The sequence below is a fragment of the Thermobia domestica genome, chromosome 6, assembly GCF_964235325.1.
Source record: "Thermobia domestica chromosome 6, izTheDome1.hap1.1, whole genome shotgun sequence".
NCBI lineage: Eukaryota > Metazoa > Arthropoda > Insecta > Zygentoma > Lepismatidae > Thermobia > Thermobia domestica.
Genome location: NC_137459.1, coordinates 50637468 through 50663320, shown reverse-complemented (window position 1 = coordinate 50663320; position 25853 = coordinate 50637468). Strand labels below are relative to the sequence as shown.

At 36.8% G+C, this 25853-nt stretch overlaps 1 protein-coding gene and 1 long non-coding RNA gene across 2 annotated transcripts in view; one reads left to right on the top strand and one right to left on the bottom strand.

Moving 5' to 3' along the window:
- Positions 1-25853, top strand: part of LOC145687983 (glycine receptor subunit alpha-2-like) — a 1333907-nt gene that overhangs the window by 885195 nt on the left and 422859 nt on the right. The window lies entirely within an intron of this gene.
- Positions 11299-25441, bottom strand: LOC145687662 (uncharacterized). The gene is made up of 3 exons (XR_014131703.1): positions 25220-25441; positions 16153-16291; positions 11299-11451 (listed from the first exon to the last, which is right to left on the bottom strand). It is a non-coding gene; the product is annotated as an uncharacterized LOC145687662 (long non-coding RNA).

Here is a 25853-nt window from a genome sequence, read left to right as displayed (position 1 = left end):
CTGTAGTTTTGGAGCTATGGACCTTTAAATTTCATTTTTTTTTCATGTTTCCGGCAGCCTATAACTCGGAAAGGAGGCATTTGTGGATCCAGGCTGGTCTATATTTTTCGTCTTACCTTGGTGTCCGGAATCAACTCTCAAACGTTGCCTGTGTTGTTTTGAAACACCCTGTGTAATGCCGGACACTTGATGCTGTGTTTCGCTAACCAAGTAATTGCGATTTGATTCTTTTTTTTTTCATTTTGGAGATTATTGCTAAAATTCCAAACTGGCTGACATATTTGTGTATGTGTTTCAAAGTTGATCGTCTATCACAATATTATCCTCTGCTGACGTCGCTGTGTTCCTAACAGATGTGCAATAGGCCGTGGCACTAATGTCACATGACCTTGTTCCATTAGATTTATTTTGTATGGAGAATTATTTTAAAACACACACCTACAGAGATCTCACGATACTATCAAAGACTTGAGATCTCAAATTCGGCACACAGTATCAGCAATCCTGTCATCTCTCCTGCAAAATGCATTTCATGCAACCGTGAATAGGTGAGAATTGCGCAGAGGTGTAGGTGGGGGATATGTCTATGGGACATTTAATGTCGTTACAGATGGTATAAAAATCAATATGCTTTAGCTGTAATTGCTTTCAAATGATGTTTAAACGATTAATTTTATCCACATTTTCTCAAGAAAAGAGTTGTTTCTAAGAGCAATATATATATATATATATATATATATATATATATATATATATATATATATATATATATATATATATATATATATTCCTGACTCTAACTACGTTTATTTGTTTTATACAATATAAATGTTCTTTCTGAGAATGATGCAACTGCAGCATTTTCTTTCCTCATACAGATAAGTAGAAAGAGGAAACAAGAATTATCCATGAAAAGGCGTTGCCATGGCAATCATTTTCTACAATACAATATATACATCTTTGAGATTTAATTCTACTTTTTGTATGTGTAGCTATTTCTACTTCTCAGTAGAAATCTACAATATGATGCATTCAGATAATACGAAATATATATTTTTTATGTTTATATTATATTCTTTCCAAAAAAGTAAAAGAAAGGTATACATATATATATACACACTATGTGATCAAAAGTATCCGGACACCCCAAAGACACACGTTTTTCATATTAGGTGCATTGTGTTGCCACCTACTGTCAGGTACTCGTTATCAGCGACCTCAGTAAACATTTGACATCGTGAAAAAGCAAAATGGGGCACTCCGCGTAACTCACGGAATTCGAACATGGTCAAGTGATTGGGTGTCACTTGTGTCAGAAGTCTGTACGCGAGATTTCTACACTCCTAAACATCCCTAGGTCCACTGTGTCTGATGTGATAGTGAAGTGGAAACGTATAGCACAAAAGCGTACAGGCCGACCTCATCTGTTGAATGACAGAGACCGCCGACAGTTGAAGAGAGTCGTAAAGTGTAATAGGCAGACATCTATCCAGACCATCACACACGAATACCAAACTGCATCAGGAGCCACTCCAAGTACTATGACAGTTAGGCGTGAGGTGAGAAAATGGATTTCATGGTCGAGTGGCTGCTCATAAGCCACATATCACGCAGGTAAATGACAAATGACGCCTCATTTGGTGTAAGAATCGTAAACATTGGACGATTGAACAGTGGAAAAACGTTGTGTGGAGTGACAAATCACGGTACACAATGTGGCGATGCGATGGCAGGGTGTGGGTATGGCGAATTCCCGGTGAACGTCATCTGTCAGCGTGTGTAGTGTCAACAGTAAAATTCGGAGGTGGTGGTGTTATGGTGTGGTCATGTTTTTCTTGGAGGGGGCTTGCACCCTTTGTTGTTTTGCGTGGCTCTCTTACAGCACAGGCCTACATTGATTTTTTAAGCACCTTCCTGCTTCCCACTGTTGAAGAGCAATTCGGGGATCGCGGTTGTGTCTTTCAACACGATCGAGCACCTGTTCATACTGCACGGCATGTGGCGGAGTGGCTACATGATCATAACATCCCTGTAATGGACTGGCCTGCTCAGAGTTCTGATTTGAATCCTATAGAACATCTTTGGGATGTTTTGAAACGCCAACTTCATGCCAGGCCTCACCGACCTACATCGATACCTCTCCTCAGTTCAGCACTCCGTGAAGAATGGGCTGCCATTCCACAAGAAACCTTCCAGCACCTGATTTCAAGTATGCCTGCGAGAGTGGAAGCTGTCAACAAGGATAAGGGTGGGCCAACACCATATTGAATTCCAGCAGTACCGATGGAGGGCGCCACAAACTTGTAAGTTATTTTCAGCCAGGTGTCCCGATATTTTTGATCACATAGTGTATGTATGTATGTATGTATGTATGTATGTATGTATGTGTGTGTGTGTGTGTGTGTGTGTGTGTGTGTGTGTGTATGTGTGTGTGCGTGTGTGCGTTATTGCCGAATCTCACGAATTTCACATACGACGAAATATTTAAATTATAGTTATAATGCACAGAGCATATCATGTAGAACAAATATAAAGCTAAGGATTTGCAAGGCTACATCAAGAGATTCGGTTCATTTCCAAAATGTGTTTATTTTGTTGTTTGATTATTCGAATACAAACGAAGGAATCCTTTGAACTTAAAGTATCGAATATTTCACACAGACAATCAGTTTGTTACCCTTTACTAGGTAGTAATAAGTCAACATTCAAAGTAAAATGAGATAAGTAATCAATATTCACTGTGTGTACTGTTTGCATTTATTTATTTCGCATTCTAACTTGTCATGTTTAGTCAATGAAATATGAGTCTAAACAATAGTACATGTTCTATAGTTCACTTCATTAGCTACTCACATGTTATATTTTTTTTTCTGTCAACCTGGGAGCTGTTACATTTTGTGCGGAAGACTTGGCTTTTACTTACAGTGAGAGTATAAGTTCTTTATTTGACATGTAACCTATAGGTATATGTGTCACGTAGACTTGGAACTGAACAGAAATGCGGAATTGCAAACCAGGAAAAAATATAATATTTACTTATCAGGCTTAACATTTATTTATTATATTTTTTTTTTCTAAAATGATGATCTAGAGCCTTGAAATTTTCCAGTTTTAGAACTACTTAATTTTACACTTTTGCAGAGAATCATATCATATTTTAATGTATGATTGTGCATTGTTTATATTATCATTTTATTTTATTGTACCTTATGTACTATTAGTAGCTTTGTATAATTACAACTAGTGTTAAGAGTCTGGTATTTTGATATTTTACGAAGTCAATGATCCTTTGAACCGGAGGAATCTAGTTTGTCGTGTGTGAAGTGAAATCAAACATCTAAAGATGTATATTCCAAATACCTCGAACCTTATTACCAATATATAATTTTATTCCAGATTTATTTCAGTTGCCGGTTTGCTATTTGTCCTTTAGAATTACAAGAATGTATTTTTTCTTCTCTTTTATATGCCAAGTCAATGTGATACTAGGTCTACAGCTTAACATAAGGTCTAAACTACAGAGCCCCCATTGAGAATTGAATTCAGTCTCCCGCACAAATGAAGTAAATGCTAAGGTGACCACATCACCATTTAGCCGGTGATGGTGATGTGGTCTTGTGATTCAACGCCCTGCAGGCAAGGTAACCTGATGGGGAATGACACACAGTATTGGATAATGGTATGTGTACCAATCAACTCTACCGGATTCAAGCTCAGTGGTGCATCCTTAGAAATTACGTTAATAGTAAATAATGTCCTTCATAATATTGCTCTTGCATAAGAATACGAGCACAAAAGCTCAAGTGACCCCGCGTAGCATAGTCGCAAACGATCTCGTCTTTAGTGCGACCGGTCCTGGGTTCGACTCCTGGTGGAGATACGCGGTCGGAAAGGTGTAAAAGCTGTTGCACGCCAGCCATCCTGAGTGAGGTTTCTCCTTATCCATACCAGGCAAATGCCTGAATGGTACCTAACGTAATGGTCCAAGACCGCTCCCTTCCTTCCTTATTCCTTTCTTGCTTCCCTTTCCTCAGATAATGTGATCGCAGACGGACGTCATCCCTCATGTCTGACGGGTTAACATGGCCATAGATGGCGAAAGCCCAGAAATCTAATTCATAAATCCTAAACAAAATCTCAAACTCTGCTTCCACTTACATTTTATTAGATGTCTATAGTGGTATAGCTCCGCGTTGTTGTTTTAAAAAATATTAAATGTCTAGATCTGTTTAGAAATGATCGTGATTGTCAACGACTTTGCTTAAAATAATATTTTGGGATATTTTAGCTATGATCTGGCTCTTTAGCAGGTTAGAGTCACTGGTTAATTACGTTAGACGAAAAGGTTCGCACCCATCTCCGTGCAGAGCACTTAAATAACATTTCTTATGAGGCTCTTGATCCTTCAGATTATAAGTCTGAGTATATATCCTAACTATATATAAAACTACATGAACTGACATAAATTAAAGGCGCATCCGGTTGACGTGGAAAGTTGAAAATTGGCATGATTGTTGTAGCATTCAGCGACTAGATCACAGAAAATTGCCAAAAGTGAATATTTTGTTAATTTTTAGAGGGTCTAAAGGGAGGATGAAGAAATTAACAATGTTATTTACAAGGGTCTTTATTGAACATATGATCTCATTTTTTAGGTACTTGGAATTACAAAAGAACTTGAAATTCGGTATACTTGTACGTTTTAGTTAGCGTTACCTAAGTAAATCACTAAAAGTAAAAAAAAAAAAAAAAAAACGACTTTAGATGGTTTTATGGGTAACTGAAAAATCTTTCCCATGTTATTTTTATGGGACATGTTTTTAAAAACCAAAATTATTGGGCAGTTCCTGTAGGGCTACAATGATTAAATTTGACATAATTGTAGCTTTTTGGGATTAACCGATAGTAAAATTGGCTAAAGTGAATATTTTTATTTTTTAGGTGGTCTAAAGGGAGGATGAAGAAATTTCCCATGTTATTTAAATTGACTTTTTTTTTTTTTGGACCTACAATCTCATATTTTAGGTACTTGGAATTGGAATACAAACTTGAAATTCGGTATGCTTGTATGCTATTGTTAACGTTACCTCGCTAAATCAGTACAAATAAAAATTTCCAACTTTAGAGTGGTTTCATGGGGAACTGAAAAATCTTTCCCATGCTATTTATATGGGACGCCTTCCACATCCCAAAATGTCTAGGCACTTCCGGCAGGAATAGAACGATAACGTTTGGCATAATTGAAGGGTTACATGCGTAGGATCAAAACTTCGTAGCATACAAACTGAGTATGATCCACACTGCGTAGAATCCAAAGTGCGTAGATCCAAATTGCGTACGACCGAAACTGAAACCGACATAGGATCCAAAACAGGTATGGTCATATGATCGAACAATAAAAGAAATATTTTATAATCAGATAATATTAAGTAATAATATTCTTTTGAAGTTATCGGAAAAAACGGCGTAGGATCAAAACTATATACGACCGAAACTGCGTAGGATCCAAACTGCATAGAAACGAAACTGACAAATAAAATAGTGACAAATATAATTAAATAATCATACGTTCAATTGACATACTTAGCTTAACATTTCCTTAGTTACCTAGTTGCTGTGAATTATCACTTCTTTTATGGACTTGGCAGTTAGCATAGTTGAAGGTTTATGTAATTAGTCCAGATTTTGCTAGGTGGGGCTTCGTCCCAAATTTACTAACTTCTAACCAAGTTGGAAAATTAAAATGCGTTATTGTTAATATTTACTTAAAAGACCGGTGTTACTTTCAATTAGTCTAGTTTTAAGTACGTGGGAATTTGTGGCCAGATACAAAATTTCCTCATCCTACGGCCTCGCACCTCATAAACCTACAAACATACCAAAGTTCCTATTTTTTTTATTCTGATTTCAATTACGGTACCTAAAATGTGCGATTTTATACATCCAAAAAGTCTGTTTAAATTACAAGTTTCTTTTGTCTCTTTAAAGCTGCTAAAAATGGAAAATATTCACTTTTGGAATTTTCTATATAGTTCCAAGAGGCTACAATCTTTGCCAAAATGTATCGTTGTAGTCCTACTGGAAGTGTCTAACCATTTTTGGGCGTTGAAAATGTTCCATAAATACCTTGAGATGTTTTAAATTGAAATAACATGGAATGATTTTCCGTTCCCCATAAAACACAACAAAAGTTTTAAACTGTTATTTTATTTATTTATTTGGGAGGGAAGCAAAGTATAATACATTTCAGTCATTACACTTTCAAATAGATATTTTATAGTAATTGTCTTTTGATCAAATATAACTTCGAGATGTTTTAAAAGTATTAAGGAGCTGAGATTATTATCTAATAATTATAAGGAAGATACATTTTTTATGAAGGTTCCGTTCGAGAAATTCACATATTGATTCCACTTTTCTTTTCTGAATTTATGTAAATGTTTTTTTTCTGTAAAATAAATTTGTTGTGCCTTTTCAATGGTCTTTTCAGTTAATTATTAGTGTTTTCATAATACATAGACACTGGCTAGTTCATGCTCCTTTTATTCACGTGGTTTCGTGTTCGATTCCAGATAGGAGAGTGTAAAAAAATTAAAACCCGTTATGGTGATCTGTATTCCACATTAAACTGTAGATTTACGTCTCTTATTGTATCGGTGTTCACAAGGGACGCTAAAATTCAACAAACAACAACAGCAACTGTATCTTAACAAAATAAGTGTTAAAGATTTCACATTAGCAGTATTAATTAACTCATACGTTCTTCTCTCTTCCCTTTCCACTTCTCTCCACCTAGCTGGTTCTATATTTAGGGCAACAATTCAAATTCCTGGAAATTTATTGAACTGCATCCTTGAACGTGAGTGCACTTCGTTTCTTTGGAAAAGATCTTATCGATCAAAGCAGAGAGATGAACTTTCTGAGTAACACTTACAGCGCATCGGCTGTTTTATATTTACATAAAAGTGTTTTTCTTTACCAAAACACAAGAACGACAATCTTTGTATTATATTTCCAGAAATAGAATTCACAATCACCTGGTCCTATAACTAAAGTCATTGACATTGCATGACTAATGCTTTTAACACCGCTAATATTTAATATGGTAGGATGCATATTGCCATGTATTGGCCGGCTCTAAAGCGAGGGGGGGGTAATACACTTTCTTGGCAATAGCCTGCGGTTGTGACGCAGTGAGATTGGCATAAATGGGTACAAATGCATTAATGTATGGGTTCAAAAGCACGCTGTAGGTACTGCACAACAGTGTTCAACCCATTAAAATTGACAACTAAAACTCTAGTGAGTTGTTTTCCACGTAACGTTTACACTTGAACAGTAAACCAGTATAAATTTTATGTTAGAGTAGGTTCAAATTTGATATTTTAATAATCGTAGATTATAAGTAATCATTTGCATCCATACTATAAGCATCCAATGTATGTGGATTCATAAAGAATCTAATAGAATCGAATTGAACGTTACACTTCCACAGGTCCGCAAATGACGCATCTATTTTAGTTATATTTTGCAGATAGCCATCAAGGGTCACATCTGACGAACTTGAACACACTTTTTCTCAGGTTCAAATGACGATGTCGCAAATGAATGGAATTTAAATAGAATTTAAATAGACTTTTTGGAAACATAAAACCTCATATTTTATGTATCGTAATTGAAATCGGAATAAAAACTTGGAAGTTCGGTATGTTTGTAGATTTGTGAGGTGCGAGACCGTAGACTGAGCAAATTTTGGATATGGCAACGAAGCCCCACCTAACAAATATAGTCTAATTACATAAACCTTCAACTGAGCCAGCTGCCAAGTCCGTACACTGAGAAAAAAAAATGTAGGTGGCATACTTAAAAACGTAGGTTACATTCGTAATTCCTGTAGTTTCTGGACTTAACGTACAACCGTATATAGCATCCTGCAGCAAACGTATAGCTGAAAAAGTATGTATTATACGTACTGTCTACATAAGTGCAATGACGTCATTCATGTGACGTCATCTACAGTAACAAGTATATACGGAGGTAATATCTAGCTTTGTGACGTCAGGATCGTATGTAGCATGTGGGTTAATAATGACGACACTCACTGACTATCAGGACGGAGCGTAATTTCAAGAAGTATGCAATATACGTTCTGTACGTGTGTTTCTTGCGTTCAACCCCGAGACAGCATCTATATTGTACTTGTGCCCCGTACGTACGACTAGATACAGTGTACGTATTGTACCTATGTATTATACAGATTTTCCTTATGTCGCACACAGCTTGTCCCGATACAGCATACAGAATATCCGTATGCACCATACAGAGTGCACATATGCAGCTTACAGACTGTCTGCATGCGGCATATAGATTACACGTATGTCGCGTACAGGCTGGCCATATGTAATGTATGGACTGGATGTATGTAGCTTGTAGATTGTCCATATGAAATATACGGATTTTACCTGTATCGCATACGTATTGCCTTGTTGTAATATATGAATTGGACATATTCAGGATCTAGATTGTACGTATAGTGCACCATTATTGAAGTGCTGCAACATACTGAGAAATGCATGATACATTCTTACTGTAATGTTGCCACATATTGTTTTTCTCTGTATGGAAACAAAAATAGCTTAAAATATGGTTGATCTCCTTTGTGCCAATAATAATAAAATTAAAAATACTACACTTTTCAAATTTTAGTTTGGAGCAGTGAAACTGTCCAGAGAAATGTATTTATCTGCAGGGTGTAAGTTTGGACTTCCTGCTAATTCTTTGGAAAGCTACTGCAAAGCCAAGTGTTGAAAAGTGGCACAAGAGTTAATTTTAAAATTATTGGCACAAAGGAGGGTAACCATATGTTAAACTATTTTAGTTTTCATACAGAGTAAATCAATATGTGACAATATTACTGTAAGAATTTATCATACCTTTTGCAATAACTTAGTTGCAGCACTTCAATAATAATGCAAAATTCACAGCCATGTACAATCCTATGTTCAAACTCAAAAAAGACTTACGTACAGTCATTTATTAAGCCGTTATCATCCATTGCTTGTACAGTCACGAAAGAAAATATTCTTCAGTTGACAAAATTTGTTTTCCTAAAAACTCAACAATAAATTAACCTATCAGAGTACCGACTTTGGCAGGTTGTCAAGTTATAACTATTCGAAGAATAACAACAAAAAGATCCAAATTAATTAATTTGTTGCCGAGCTATTGGCAAAAGAAAATTTGTCAACTGTCAAATACTTTCTTTTCCGTGTGTACTATATACAGACGACTTTACTTCATTCTTTTCCTTAATAATATCCTCTTCCAAAATGCAGAAGTTGTTACCACAAGAGGCGTGAATAGGATTTTCCAGAAATAACTTCTCTGAACATTTTAATTAACAGATAAGTTATTTTTTAAATGAAGCTATAATTAAAAACATGGTGTCAGCTGAAAACGTTTTCCCTCACAAGATGATTCCTAAACAGTACTCCCCATTAAAAATGCAACTTCAAGGAGACAGGGTAGCTACGCCAAAGTTCCCAAGCCGATATCTAATAGTAAGTGTCGAATATGCTTAACCCTTAACATACCAAGCGGGGTACTCTAGGGACCCCAGAGAGTGATATTTGGTGATACTGCCGCAATTATAAGAATCAATTTATTCTCGATTTTTATATGTATCTTGCAACCCTTTGAGATATCAATTACATGATTAGATCAACGATGCGTTTCTTTAAAAAATACAAAAAATAAAAACACACTTCAAAATGTAAAAACTTCATTGCTAAACCTGTGTTTCAGATTTACGAACACACAAGTATGAAATTGTATGAAGAACTGAATAGTGTTCAAATATACATAATATTTGACGTCAACAATGTTCATTTAACTTAAGTATGCTTCTAGACATCCAAAAAATAATAGTTGGAGTAACCCTCTGCAATACTATGTTGAGAAATTAAAATAATACTTGGGGTCCCCAGAAGACTCCAGCTTGGTAAACAACTTTGACGACTTAGGCTTGCTACGTTAAGGGTTAAACTTACCGCTGTATTCGCTGTGTGACAACGTGGTGATAGCAGAGCAGAACTGACCCAACATTGACAACCAGAACGACTGTAACACAGCGAGACATCGAGAGGATGTTCTCTTCTGGTATGGTAAGCCATGCGTCTTACGATCCAATGCCACAGCTCATCAACTGTAGCTGGCGGAGTTCACAGGTATGAGAAGCTGTGCAGCCATCGACCAAACATATTTATCCTTCCCTGCTCTACACATTCTGCAAATTTGAACTTTCCTGGATGTATCCTTCTTAGTTCAACATTTTAAGTAACGAGCAGTGTAATAGTCTCATACATTATTTAAAGAAAGAGCGATGATTCTCAGAATTACTCGGAAGTTTCTAGTTTACAATTATATACATATATAGATATAGATATAGCTATATAGATAGATAGATGTACAATAATTTAAAACGGTTATATCAAAGTTTGCATTCAGAGCACAAAAAGAAGTATAGCTCTCGGAACATTGATTTTAGCCAGATAATACCACTAGTAAACTCAACCACACTCAGTACCGTTAGTTGCTTGGTATTGTCTATGAGGCAGAGATCATCGTATCTCATTGCGTGTAGATTTTTGTATTTGTTTAACACTAAAAATTGTTTGTCGCTAACCGAACCCAGTAACATATATATACCGACAGGACGTACGTTAGTCACAAGGTTACATGAGTGAAACACTAAATTATTCGATTGACACTTGCGGCCTTGTCAACACTAGAGAAAGGTACAAAGTGATTAAATAAATACGAAACAGTACATACAAAATATAGCGATGTATGAAGTCTCCTTTTCATACGATTTGGAGAAAGGATACATCTGTAGAGAGCAACATAAATGATTTCTCTGGATAATTTGGATTAGTCCAGAATTCGAACAAAAATAATTTTGAAATTCGTTAAGTCCAACATTTTTTCTTTCTTTCTTCGGATTCTCAATAAAGTTGACTACTGAAAAGCTGAGTTACAGATTTTATGTTAAAACATATTCACTATACCATTGCCTTATTCACAGAACATTAGTTATTAATGTATGACTGAAATAATAGTGCTTCGTGCAGATTTACTTTATCCAATCGGAATTGCACAATGATAAAAAAAAAATGTTGCAATGTATAATGTTCTTATTTACAGAGAAAAAGAGTTGAAAAGACCTTTAACTAACAAACATTTTCTTTAAACAGACATACATTTATTCTAATTTATGGAAGAAAGAAATAATTTGCGGAGCAGTATATTTATTAAGGTTACATATTTGTACAAAAGAATGTAAATACAATCGGGTCTGTCTTCAGAAAGGACGTGCTTTTAGCCACAAATTACACTGCTTCTTTTCGCTGTCTTTCATGCAGAATCCTGGTTTTGTTTTGATACATGAAATACCTGAAACAAAAATCCAAAAATATTTAAAATGTTACATTTTAAAATATTTAACATTTTTTAGATTAAATGGACAAAATCTGTTCGGTCAGGTATGGACTTTTGGGTTTCTGGTAGAAAAATGATGAATTAAAAAAAAAGTGTTTGTTGATGCTGAACAACTCGAAATGTATTACTATGCAAAAGTAAGTGGGTACCCACTGGCGTTCGAGGTACCATGGGGTACCTAATATGTCTGCATTTTTAGATATGTGGAAATATATGTCTCTAAAATGTAAAGAACTGATATCTGTTTAGTACAGAAAACCGCAACTCGGTAAGCCTTATGGATACCGAGGTATGGGAAAATAAAGGACAACACCATAGAAGTGTGAGTTTTGCGTACTAGATTGTGCAGTTTCGAAAACGTAATTACTGAGGGCTATCAACAACCTCAAAAGTAGTTTCAATTCAATACACTACACACACGTCCTTATGGGGGTTTTCGGGTACTATGGCATTCGCAGACCTCCCATTTCTAAACATTCTAAAATATATCTTAATAAACTTATAAAGAACGTTACAGGTGTGTGTTTACCGAAACCGCAAGTCGGTATGTTTAACAGTTACCGAAATATGGTGAAATAAATAGGAACACCATAGGTATGTGGGGCTTCCATACTTGACAGTAGTTTAGAAAATTAATGAAAATATGACTAATGGCTATCAAGATATTGTCAAATAAAGGGAGGACCCACACAGTTATGGGGTTTTCGTGTTAGGTGGTGAAATTTCCGAAATCGATCATGAAATCTGAATAAGCACCAGTAGCAATTTCATCCTAAAGTAACTGGGTATTTCCATGGGGTTTTAGAACATCATGGGTCTAAAAAGATTAAGTTTTAAAAGCTTTGGAAAATATAATTTGACATTTGTAAAGAGTATTAGAAAAGAGAATAGAGTTACCCAAAACTTCCAGCCAGTACATCTTACAGCTAGAGAGACACCGTGAAATAAAAGAGTATTAGATCTTGAAATTTCATAAAACAACTTTTGATCTTAATAAAAGTTAAATAAGATGGTACTTATATGGGTTAAGTGAGTACCTCACACTCGTCAGGGCAATTCCGATCGAAAGATTAATTCAGCTCGAAGTTTTCTTCGGGTAAATCCAAGCGTGATAATTCCTAGCGTACAAAAAGAATGAAAATTCTTTGTCAATATCTAATATAGCAACCGAGATATAAGTAATTATGTATTTTACGAGGTCGTAAAAATGGAGACCCACATGGATTTGTACTGTTGAGTCTTTGCTGTAAGAAGAAGAAATTTCAGAAAACTACCGTATACACCTTAATAGACAATTAAATGGGTGGAGGCACGGTGGCTTAGTGGTAGAGTGCGTACCTTTGGTGTATTGGGTCCCTGGTTTGATCCGTGTCCAAGTCAGTTTGTAGTCGACATTGTATTCGTGGGTATTCTCGGTGTACTCCTTTCCTCCCACCTTTACACTCCATCAATTCTATCATCAACATTCACTTGCCTTAATTTCATTTTAAAATTAAATGGGCAGTTAAGTGTGATCGTATCTCTGTGGATTAAGAGAATACTCCAGTGTAGTTTCTGCAAAACATACTAGGTACACACCCCACCACTAAGTTACTGTGTCCTCACTGATTTAATTGCATATTAAGGTATATACAGTAGGTTTTTGAATTTCTTTCTTATAGCAAAGACCCAGAAGTACAAATCCTTAAAGATCTCTATTTTTACGTCATAAAATAAATGACTCGTTATATTTTGGTTACTATATTAGATATTCACAGGGAATTTTCACTCTTTTACACAGCTCGATGAACCTTTGGAACTGCCTGAAGAAAACCTAGAACTAATCTTTCCATCGAAATTGTACTGAGGTACTTACTTAACCCATAGAAATACCATCTTATTTAATTTTGTTGGGACCAATAATTTTTCCGAAGTTTCAACATCTCATACTCTTTTATTTCACGGTGTTTCTCTATATGTTAGATGTACTAGCTGCAAGTTTTAGGTAAATACATATTTCTAATACTCTTTACAAATGTCAAGTTATATTTTCAAAAGCTTTTAAAATTTAATCTTGGTAGACTGTAAGATGTTCTAACACCCCATGGAAATATCTAATTACTTGAAGATGGAATTGCTACTGGTGTTTATTAACTTTCCATGACCGGTTTCGGAAATTTTATCATCTAATACGAAAATCCCATACCTGTATTGGTCCTCTCTTTATTTGACAATATCTTGATAGCCGTTAGTCATATTTGAATTCATTTTCCAAATTGTACCTTCAAGTATGCAAGCCCCACATACATATCGTGTCGCTCTTTATTTTCCCATGTCTCGGTATCCGTAAGGCTTACCGAGTTGCAGTTTTCGGTAAACAAATATCAGTTCTTTACATTTTAGACACATGTATTTCCATATATCTAAAATGCAGAAATTAGGTACCGCATAGTACCCCTCTACCCCATTGGGGTACCCACTTACTTTTGCATACCAGGGTAAAAACACCAGTGGTCGTTACTTTAAGGTTGAAAACATACTCTTTTGTCTCTTCTGTGAGCACCGTGAATCGGTCGGAGCTGTACCATAGTTGGAAAGAGACACTGATCCTTCCTATATATGACCATGTAGTCAGAATTCAAAATCGAATAGCCGTTGAAGGAAAAACAATATTTTAAAATCCCTTGTATTGCACCGGTAGTAGTCATCTCAAAATCGAAATGTTCCAGTGGTAGTTAGGGTTTTGTACCAGTGTTCGTCACTCAAATAACTTGACATAATTTATTCAGAAACGCACTGTTTATCAGTTTAAAATTAAGAATAGAGTATAAAGTACTAATCTTAATAACTGTGCATCACTTTTGGCACTCAAGAAAGAAAATAAAAAAGTTTTTACATACTTTTTAAAGCAATTTCAGTAAGAAAAATGTTAACTGAATTCAAAAGTTAACTGTATATTATTTTAACGTTAAGAGTACAATATTAATTACTATGTTTAATAACTATAGTGACTTTAAGCACTCAAGAATGAAAATAAACATGTTTGTACATACATTTTTAATACAATTTGAGAAACAAAATAAGTTAACCGAATTCAAAACTTAATTATATATCACCTTAAGATTAAGAATGGACAATAAAATACTGAGGTTAATAATAATGCATTAGTGAAGAATGAAAACAAAAATGTTTTTAACTACCTATATTGTATTTACATGTTGTTATTTCTCATTAACATGCTTTTTGATAACGCACGATATGGGCTAGGGGTACGCACGAGAAATGATTTGAGACTGTCACCTCTCGCAAAGGTGTCGCGAAAGTTGTCTCGTCTCGAAAACTGTATCTGTTTCTATTGGAAGAGCTATGTCTCGTCTCGAATTTCGTAACAAAAATTCGTTACACATGCAGTTTTGTGTAAAAAGTGAAATGTATAAATACAGGAGAGAAAACATTGCAGACAAACATTATGTTAGTATATTGAACATACTTTTTTGTATGTGGTGCAAAATATCTTCATCTATGGGGTTACTTTGCACCAAAGTTTATATGAAATGAAATCTTTGAGTTTTACGTTCCACGATTTTGCCGGGTATGCTAAAGGAGACTATAATCATGAGAATGAATGAAATAGTAGAATGAAAACTGTGAGAGAAAACGGGAAAACCCCGAGAAAACCACACACAGTGTTTGTCCAACACAAAGCCCATTTGGCACGTGCTGGGATCGTTCCAGGAACTCCACGCAGGAGAGGTGAACGCTCCATCACTGAGCTACCACGTCCCCAAAAACACAACCTCAGAATATACTTCATATAGAGTAGAAATGAAATGAAATCTTTGAGTTTTACGTCCCACGATTATGCCGGTTAGGCTAAAGGAGACGGTGATGATGAGTAATGAATGAAATGGTGGAATCAAGAAAGTGGGAGGAAACGGGACAACCCCGAGAAAACCCACGCACACGGTGTTTGTCCACCACAAAGTTCAATTGGCGGGGATTGGGATCGAACCCAGGACCCCAAGCACCAGAGGTGAACGCTCCACCACTGAGTTACCGCGACCCCTCATATAGAGTAGAAGTAACAAGATGTAAAAAAAAAAAAAAAATGGCCCGTCTGGAGGACATGTAAGCTAAACACCAATACAATTGTTACAGATTTATTTACTTGCACTGTTTAGGCTGAACATCGCAACACCAATATCATTATGTCACATCCTTTCAAAAGTATGCTAACTGCAACGTAGACCTGCTTTGCTTCGTAATGTCCAAATAGTTGATTACTGTGCTCGAAAGCAGGCAAGTAGCATACAAATTTATGATGTTGAAGGCGTTATTTTTCACAGCTATGGAGAAAAGACATGAAAACGAAAAATAAAAATAAATCTTTGTTTTACTTCCTACGGTTATGCTATGTATGCTGACAGTCACAAATGAGTATTGAAAATTGATGATCTTGGAATACGATTTGGTGGAATAATGAGGGGGGGGGGAATAGACATTGATTAAATATAAAATTGAAAAGAAATAAGGGCCTGACGCTCAAATATTTATCTATCTGGCAGCCATCTTCATCCCTCTAAAATATCATGAAGTACTTGATTGATTCTAAACCCAATAATAGTAATAGTAATTATAACAATAAACACAGAATATACCTAGATATACTTTACGCACCTTGAAGTGTAGAAATTAATGATTGCAATCCTCAGCATTCCAATAGTTCTTTGGTTTCTCCAAATGAAGATTCGGACATCGGTTTTCTTCTCAAGCAATAATGGGGTACAATAATCAGTTGCAGTCCAAAGTCAAGTCACTAAGTTAAGCATGAATATAAAAGATTTTGTGTTAAATATTTCAATGTAAATTTCATGAAATAGAATTTATTAGTTAGTTACATACAAACTCTTACGCATGTAAGTCAGAATCTACTTGTAATAACTTGTAAATTTAAACAAACTAAATTATATCTACAGTTATAGGGACATCAAACATATATTCCATAAGATATATAGGGTGTCTCAAAAGTCCCCTGACATTAAGTAACTCGATTATTATCAGAGTTACAACAAAATGTAATTGGGAAACCGTCTCCAAATATGATGTTTCCAATGTAAGTTGAAGGAATTTTCAAAATCGGATGAGCCGTTTGGCTGTACACTCTTTATGCGTCCAATGTTAAATGAAAATGCAACGTTGCCATTTACCTGGACCCACAACATAAGTGAATGAAGTTACTGATTTTTACGCTAACATGTCGATGGCTAGCCCCCATTTCAAACAGTAACTTCATTCACATATGTTGTGGGTCCAGGTAAATGGTAACATTGCATTTTCATTCCACATTGGGCGCATAAAGAGTACAGCCCAAACGGCTCCTCCGATTTAAAAAGTGTTCACTTTAGAATGAAAACAACATATTTAGAAATGGTTTTTCCTCTTACGTTTTGTTGTAACGTCAGAGGACTTTCGAAACACCCTGTATACATCATACGAAGTTCCTTTCCAAATTCTACACGGGTGTAGTTTAATTGAATGTGAGATGGGTGATACACATTAGGCCGTTTGGAAATACTCTCACAGACGGCTGCCATTTTGGATTAAATTTGTTTGTTATAAACTGGTGAGTAATGTGATATATATATGGCCACAGGCTAGAATTTTCTCAGTATGTCAAATATGCAATCAGATTCCATGGAGCTTAATTTGGTGAAAAGTTATTGCCAATTGAACGTTGTATTTACCTCTTTCTTCTAGATGTAGAACCATACCGTTAGCACGTGAGGAATGCATCGAAATATTCAAACTGTGGAGCGGGAGGAGTGCCTGTACAGTGGTTACCGATTGCAAACAGAATCATCCACAATGTGACTGTGTTACATGTTGCAGTGTCACAGTAATTAACTAAATTTGAGGAGACGGGCACATTCGTGAACATACGTCGTAGCGGACGATCGTAGAGAGCTACAGATGAAGCAACGCCTACGGCAGTGCTGACTTCTTTCTCGATGTGGCCCCAGAGGAGCACACGTCATTTATTAATGCAATGTGGGTTGAGTCATAGGGTCTGCGCGTGTATAAGTGCATCCGTACAAGGTGCAAATGAAGCAACATCTCCACGAGAACGATGTTGATCGCCAAGTGCAGTGAGTAATTATGGTTAACATTTTTATGCAAATACTCTTTTCAGATGAAGCTGACCTCTACGTAAATGGGAAGGTTAATAGGCAGAACATGCACAATTGGTCACCTGACAACCCCGCGTGCAAGACCCCTCCAACATGACCAGCGCAAAGAAAATTAATTATGTTGTTGGCAGACAAATGAGGAATACGTCTAATCAGTCACTTTTTCATTCCATAAAATTAACTGCGGAATAATACCTCACGCTCGTTCGTACAGGGATAGATATTGCGAGCTGCGATGCCCGAGGATGGTACATTCTCGCAGTTTTTTCAACACCATGGCGCTTTCTTCATTATGGATTCGTATTGCGTCACTACTTGAACAATTTTCTAGAACATGGGTTGATCGACGAGAGGCAGTTGAATGGCTGCTCGATCACCGGACCTAACGCTGTTCAATTTCTAGCTAAGTGGAAAAGTTAAGGCTATGGTTTGTGCAGTAAATATTCATAATTTTTATCATCTAGAACAAAGTATCGCCATCGTCTGTGCACAAATTTGACCCTATATCCTACTTTGTGTCCACAGCAATTGGAAGAAGCTTCTGCAAATGTTTATTGCTCAGTAGGAACATGTAGAACATATACTATAACCAGGGGTAAAAGTGGACCTGAAAAGGTGGGGGGACGGTAGGTAGCGGCATCACTCCACGCCGTTCCTCCTGCCTATCTCTGCCCATTGTACCATTTTAGGATCTGGGGGACGTCCTACATATTTTTCGAGGTGGGGAACTGCGTCCCCCGCGTTCCCCCTAGCTTTTACCCCTGACTATAACAGGGAAATGTGTTCGAAGTGGGAAAAATCAGAGGCGGTGTGTTTTATTACGATTTTGACTCGACATATCGGCTATCTAAATGTTCAAATGCAGTGAGGTGTGAAGCCTACAAGATTGCATTTCTATTTACATAATGTCTGAAAACCACTGGAAAGCTTCTTTTAGTTACGGAGAAAAAACGGAGACTGATCCATCCATCGTGAACAACTTTCTGGAAAAAAATAAATAAAAATAGCCCTTACCTTGTATCAGAGAATTATACACGAAAGTGCTCAAAAACCGACTTTCAATATTAACAATTTCCAGCGGGAAAACTCCTGGACCACACACTCGAATGAGGGGTATTTCAAACTCCCGTAAGATCTGCCCCCACAGCAATCCCCTAAATCCGCCCATGCTCAAAATACGACGCTTATAAGAATTCAGACAAGACGACACATACATACATACGAAAGAAACAATTCAATACGGCACATCAAAATATAAACTAGATGAACTTCTTTGAAAACACCTCATTTTACAAACAAAAGGTAGAAAAAGGTAAAAATGTCAGTATTGTCAACTTAGAATCTACATAAGAAATAAAATCTTTTTATGTGCAAAGCTATTCGTCAATACGTATAAAAAAGGGATTTATTAATGGTATTTAGCATTTATTCTTCCGTGAAGGTTTATCTTGATCACTAAAAAACCAGAAACGGTATGTCTCTATCACTGGAAAAAAAAAAGAAGGGTATGACATACCACTACATATAGTCTCACTTGGTTCACTGCCAATAACATTTCACCAGAATAAGTTACATGATATCTGATTGCATATTTGACATCCTCAGAACATTTTAGTGCATGGCCATGTATCACACTACCCACTTATCGTCCGTATTACAATTTCGAATCTAAGATGGCGACCGTCCGCGTGATGTAATCCGAAAGTATCCCTCTGGGCCTAATGTGTATCTCTTATCTCGCAATCAATGTAACTACATCCCTGTAGTTTTCAGAAAGGATGACAAGGGACTTCTGATGCATCCTGTATATAATAGTTGTATCAATAATGACGGGTATACCGGCTAGGCTAAAGGAGACGCTGATGATGATATAATGAATGAAATGGTGGAATGAAGAAAGTGGGAGGAAACGGGAGAACCCCGAGAAAACCCACTCACACGGTGTTTGTCCACCACAAAGTTTACTTGGCGCGAGCTGGGATCAAACCAAAGACCCCAAACACCAGAGGTGAACGCTCTACCACTGAGCCATCGAGGCCCGACAGGAATATTTGTTGAAGTCTACTGTCTTCTTTAGTACCAAGGTTACACAAAAATGAGCCTATGGTTTTGATGGAATTCGAACCAACATTATATGTATACTCTCTCAGCGAGAATCAAAGCTGGCACCAAGTTTACATATGCGCGCGCATTGTATTTTACTTATATAGCTCACAGAGCTATGGGCGAGCAAGCAGGGCACGTGCCCCGGGCGTGTGGTTGGAGGGGCTACTAAAAGAGAGGTTATATATTAGTACTTTTCCATTTTGGTGTTTAATACTTTTCATCAGAGTGCGAAATCATGAAATCAAAGTGGGGGAGACTGAAGGACTGAAGAGAGCGAGAGAGAGGGAAAAAAAAAGCTGCGCAGTCTTACACTTCAAAGAATTGTAGTGAAATGAGGTCAGAATTCAAGATGACATTCGGATGCTTGGCACGAAGAAAAACATTGCAAGCAATTTTGAAAAAAAAAAAAAAGAAAGAAAAAAACTTAAATAATGTGATATATTTTGTAGGCTTTGGATATGTATGTTTTAGTTGGCATCAACAATTATTGGTGTGTTTTGTCACAATTGACAGTTTAGCGAGAGACTAGGCTAACTGACAATTTTAACTTTCTGAAAGAAAAGGAAACAAATGAAAACAGCACGTTTCAAAGGATACGACTGATATTCATAGTTTGGTTTAGTATACAACAGGGGTGGATCCAGGATGGACTACTGGGGGGCGGTGGGTTGTAATGCCACTACTTACAAGATAGAGCTACTTTTAAGAGATTCAACTCTGGGTGGGTTTTATTTTATATTAAAATACACAAAGTTTCCTCTTCTTGGGGGAGATAGACCCTCCCTGGATCCGCCCCTGTCTCAGGACAAGCCACACAGACAAGTGGTTGAGGCAAAGGTCAATTAATGACATTAGTATGCTGTTCCGTCAAAATCTCAATCTTGACCTGGATGTAAGTTAGCCTGGTCTCTCACTGAACCCCTCAATTGAATGTTTATATGTAAATTAGGCACTTCTACATCACAAACAGTAAATATAACCTACCTTATTCTACGTTTTTAAATGCATTTCTACAACTGATTGTAACTTTAAAGGTTCTCGTGAAGATTAGCTGGCGGAGGTTACCTAACATAGCCATGAGTTATCAAATTAACAGTTGTGCTTCGTGGGTGATGATAATGATCCTGAGGTTAGATGTTAAATTGGACTCGAGAGCGGAACAAGGGCTGATCTTATTCGTGTCTCAGACGGGGGGCATGGAATGGAACGAATATGAAAATAAGGTTGCTGTAATAGTTTTTCATAGGGTTTGTAAGATTTTCGAAACACTTGGCATTTTTTTTATCAAGACTTGACATTTTTTAAAGATAAAAATCAAGACTTGGCAATTTCAAGTTTCATCCCCCTCCCAATCTTGTAATGCTCGCTACGCCGCTGTAAGCAATGCATATTTTCGACAATATTCGTTGTTCATCTGTTTCCGCTGGGTTCCAACGTGGTGAGCTGCATATGGGACTTTTAATAGTGTTATTATAATGAGAAAGAATTGTAAATTATGTTGATGTTCCTAAAAGAGGGAAATTGAAAGAGAAATTAAATTAAAAATAAATAAGGGAGAGAAAAGTAATTACTTGAAAATAAAAATAAAGTCTTTGAGTTTAATGTCCCACTATTATGCTGTTAGGCTAAGGGAGTCGGTGATTAAAGCAAGTTAATGATTATGGAATATTTGGTGAAATGAGAAAGTGGGAGGAAACCAAGTCCCCGAGAAAACCTACGAGCACGTATATGAAAATGAAGTAAAACATACACTGGACTATGCTTTCTTTGTCTAGCAGAGTCATAGTTTGGAATCGAAAATGTGTTTTGAATCCTTGTATTTAGAGATTAAGAGTGTAAGTAACGAAATCACTTAATACATCCATTAAGATTTCGGAAAGCGAAATCTAAATTTAGGTAAGCTAACTCCATGTACTAACTGCTTGCATCCGCTTCGTACATTGTTCGAAGGGTCACGAAGCAAATCACCTCATTTAGTCTACACATACCTAGTACTAGCGTTAATTACCTGCTTCGTTGGGTGAAAATAAGAAAACCAGTAATACATGTATGTTACGTTAGTCAGTCACTTTTTTTACTATTACGAAACGCTCTCTCATATCGGTTATTTTCGATCATTTGTAAGATCCGTCTCCCCTCTTTCCCTCCCCAAGTTGCTTGGCTGAATTTTGATTTAAATAGTATCGGAAGTGTCACTGTCCATTTCTGCGCCCCCGAAAACAATGGATTTAGATTAGGATCAGTTCACTTAACTTAGTAAGCCTACAGCTTTGGCGCGGCTCGACTTGTTGGAAAGCAATCCAAAATCTAAACAAATATATCGATGTCATTGGGGTTTACTAAAGTGTGTCGTAAGTCAAGAAGATTGAGAATCACTGCCTCGATTATTCACTTCAATTAATCATCAAACTCCTTTAACCTGAAGTATATAATCGTGGAATGTTCAATTAAAATTATAATTTTATGGCATCTAGAAAATGCACATATCGTACATTACGTTACATTACCATTCAATCGCAATAGGTTATTACAGACATGTGGTTGGCTTGAAGCTTAGCGTCCTATTCAGCGCCAAGACTGTGTACTACCTACACCTACAGCATAATATGGAATCCTACTCGCATGATCTTCGATCAAGATTTGAATCAACGGGAGGATGAAGATTTTCCCTCTCGTCAAGTAATTTCCCCAACTCGCCAAAGAATTTCTCCCTTGCCGGGAAAATATGTTCCCTCATTTCATATTTTACATATTATATACTATATATTATATCTTGCATCACTGAGAAATAAAAGGCTTGGATTGTATATCTGAAAAGTCGCCCCCTCCCCGCAGGCACGTAGCCACGATTTCGCAATACGGGAGGTCTGTGACGAAATACTGTGGTTATCACACCAGGGGTTCGATCAATCTAAACTATTTTACTGACAACATATCCATATTGATTTGTTAGGACAATAAAATGAGGATATGTTAGTAAGTATTTTAATTAAAGAATTATGAAGAAATCTTGCGTAAAAGAATAGAAAAAAGTATTGACAAAGACATAGTCTTCCAAGGTCATTCGAACTCGGTTCTTCTCGTCTTCTTTCTATTTCTCTTATCTTAGTTCAATGCCGTCAAGAATAGCAACGAGATCTCTTTCTGGAGTAAAGACATCCTATAAAATGGATTAGTGTTGCCGCGAAATTCAAAATGGTTCATATTATTGGTAATTCTGGGCATTGCTTAAGTTCTGACAGGCTATCTGAAAGAACCGGTTTATCGATCGTCATTTGTAGTCCATAGGGTTACTGGCGCAAGTCCCGGGGGGATGAGGACATGTCCCCTCCAATCTTAGAACTGGGGGGGGACTTTCCCCTCAATAATCCGATTTGAAATGCGTTTTTTGGAGAGAAATGTGATGATTTGTGTCCGATTGCCACAAAGGAAAGTAAGATGAAATTGATGTCCCCACCTCAGAATAAGCCTTAAATCTGCCCACCTCAGAATTTTGAAGACAACTCTGCTCCCCTGATCCTCCGCAGCATTGTTTTTCAACTTCATACAGTAAACCCTCGTTAACACGAATATCAAGGGACTGAAAAATCAGGAGTTCGTGTTAAAAGAATTCGTGTTAACAGGGGACACAAATTTTATTATTCGAATACATTTTCTCCATACATACACACTACAGTATACAGACTATACATACCACTACAGTATATTATGTATGTCATAGAACACACTAGAGATGGTATCGAGACGAGACTGAGTAGTCTCGGTCTCGTCTCGGTTCCAAATTCGTGACGAGACCAAGACTATTCTCTGTCTTGATACCATCTACAGAATTGTATCGAGACGAGACTGAGAGTTTCGGTCTCGTCTCGATTTCGGAAAGCACACCTCGGTCTCAAATTCGAGTTAAAATCGAGATCGAGACTAGTGTAGGTCTCGGTACCATCCTCTGAAAAGTGAAAACACTACAGTAAGTTTATTAGCCTATCTTCGAAGATTAAAAAAAAAAAAAAAAAAAAAAAGCTTCCACGCAGAAAATCCAGGTCAAGTTATAAAATTGATAACTTCGCTAGCAGGGTGAGTACCGCTTGTAACGGAAAGGTATTTATGATTGCTGTCACCAGTTTGGAGTTACAGGGGAGAGAAGATGTTTTGTCTCGAGCTGTCGCCAGCTCGTCTGCCAAGCACCTGCATGTTCAGCGCTTGACAGAGGACACAATCAACACCTCATAAGAGGAAAGATATCTGTTTCTGGTTTTTCTCTTATTTACAAGGCAATTTTCGTCTGTATAAATACTGTATGACAAAAACTGATCTGGAGTGAAATCTGAAATAAGAAAAATGATGTTTAAAAAAATCAAAGGATTGGAAGTTCGTGTTAAATCAAAACCTTTACTGACTCAAAGGACTAAAAATTAGTTCGTAATTCGTGCTAACCGAAATTCGTGTTAACCGATAAAACTTCCTATAAGATAACGTACAGCGATGCCGGGACCGAAATTTTGTTCGTCCTAACCGAGTGTTCGGCTTAAGCGAGTTCGTGTTAACGAGGTTATACTGTAATTTGAACATCCTTAAAAAAAATTATGAGAACTGTCTTACCCGTCCCTCCCAATGTTGAAGACAGATTTGCGCCGCTGCATACGGTTAACATGGAGCTAGATGGAATTCGGAATGTTCCGTTATAATAATATCCAATTTCAACTTGATCCGCCCCCCCCCCCTCCCGTTTCCTCCACACAAAGCTCCTCGTAAGAAAGAGTAACCAAAACGCTTATTGTAGCTTTATATTTTTGAGGCTGATTCATCTGTTTCTTTCTGTTTCATCTTTCCTTAATATTTTTCATTTCTGGATCCGAAGGGGGGGGGTCTGGACCCACCCCTTGGCTACGTGCCTGCTTCCCGTAAAAAGCTTCATTCGAACCCTGAATCAAACAACTCCATCTGTAAAGCAGTGCTGAGTTGATTTTAATATCCTTTTCTGCAACGAGGCTGTATGAGACGTGGACTTACTGATTAACATGGACTCCGAACCACTCCCGCCGGGAATCGAACGCGGGTTTCCCACACCAAAGGCGCGTACGCTAACCGCTTAGCCATGAAGGAGCTCATATCTATAGCAGTGTAAGCAACAACAACAACAACAAAAAGAAACACACATACATACTAGAACAACAACAACAACAAAAAGAAACACACATACATATTAGAAGTTTGCGCAATTGGGGATCAAAACATTCTCAATGAAGTATGAGAAATAGTAAACGTCAAAGTGGGCTTCTGCTTATTCTTTACTTCGTTAATACTTAATTCCTTCTAGAAATAGTGAAACAATACTATGAAGACACAGTACTTAAACATAATCGAAAGAATAAGACAAGGAAACAGAGTAATTTCCGACTAATTAAACTAGTCATATATACTATACCTAACTGTTACATTGTATTTCTTACCATATTACGAAAGCGATATAACTTTTTTACCAGCCATAGAAGCTGGACGCAATCCAATACTGCAATTTAGACGCTGTAACGAAAGCTGCAAGTCAAACGTCTGACACTCAACTGTGTAATAGCTGTTTCAAGCGGCCTACAACTTATGACCTTGAAACTATGTGCTAGTAACCAAATTAATGCCAAGGTACGATACAAACACCCCAACTTGCCACAATGACGTCAACACAAGGAAAAAAAGAAAAACATCTAATTTTTGGTTCGAAAATTATGAAACAATAATAATAATAATGTAATTCTCAGGAACTCAAACATTAGTTAACTAGAGAACATAACAAGCAAAACAAAACAAAAAGAATCTTAAACGTGAGCTCTCCCTGACTGCTGTTTTTAAATTTCAGTGAGGCTGTAAAATATGTTTTGTTTTATTGTTAAAAAACAAAAAGAAAAAGAAAAATAAAGAAAGAAAGGAAATAAATTTTGTTGCAAATATCCTAGTAAAAATAGGTTTCCTAGACACAAGTGGCTCCGCGTAGCGTAGTTGCTAACGCTCTCGCCTTCGGTACGAGCGCACCCAGGTTCGATTCCGGTAGGGGCACTCGGTCGAAAAAGTATCAAAAGCTTTTAAGTCCAG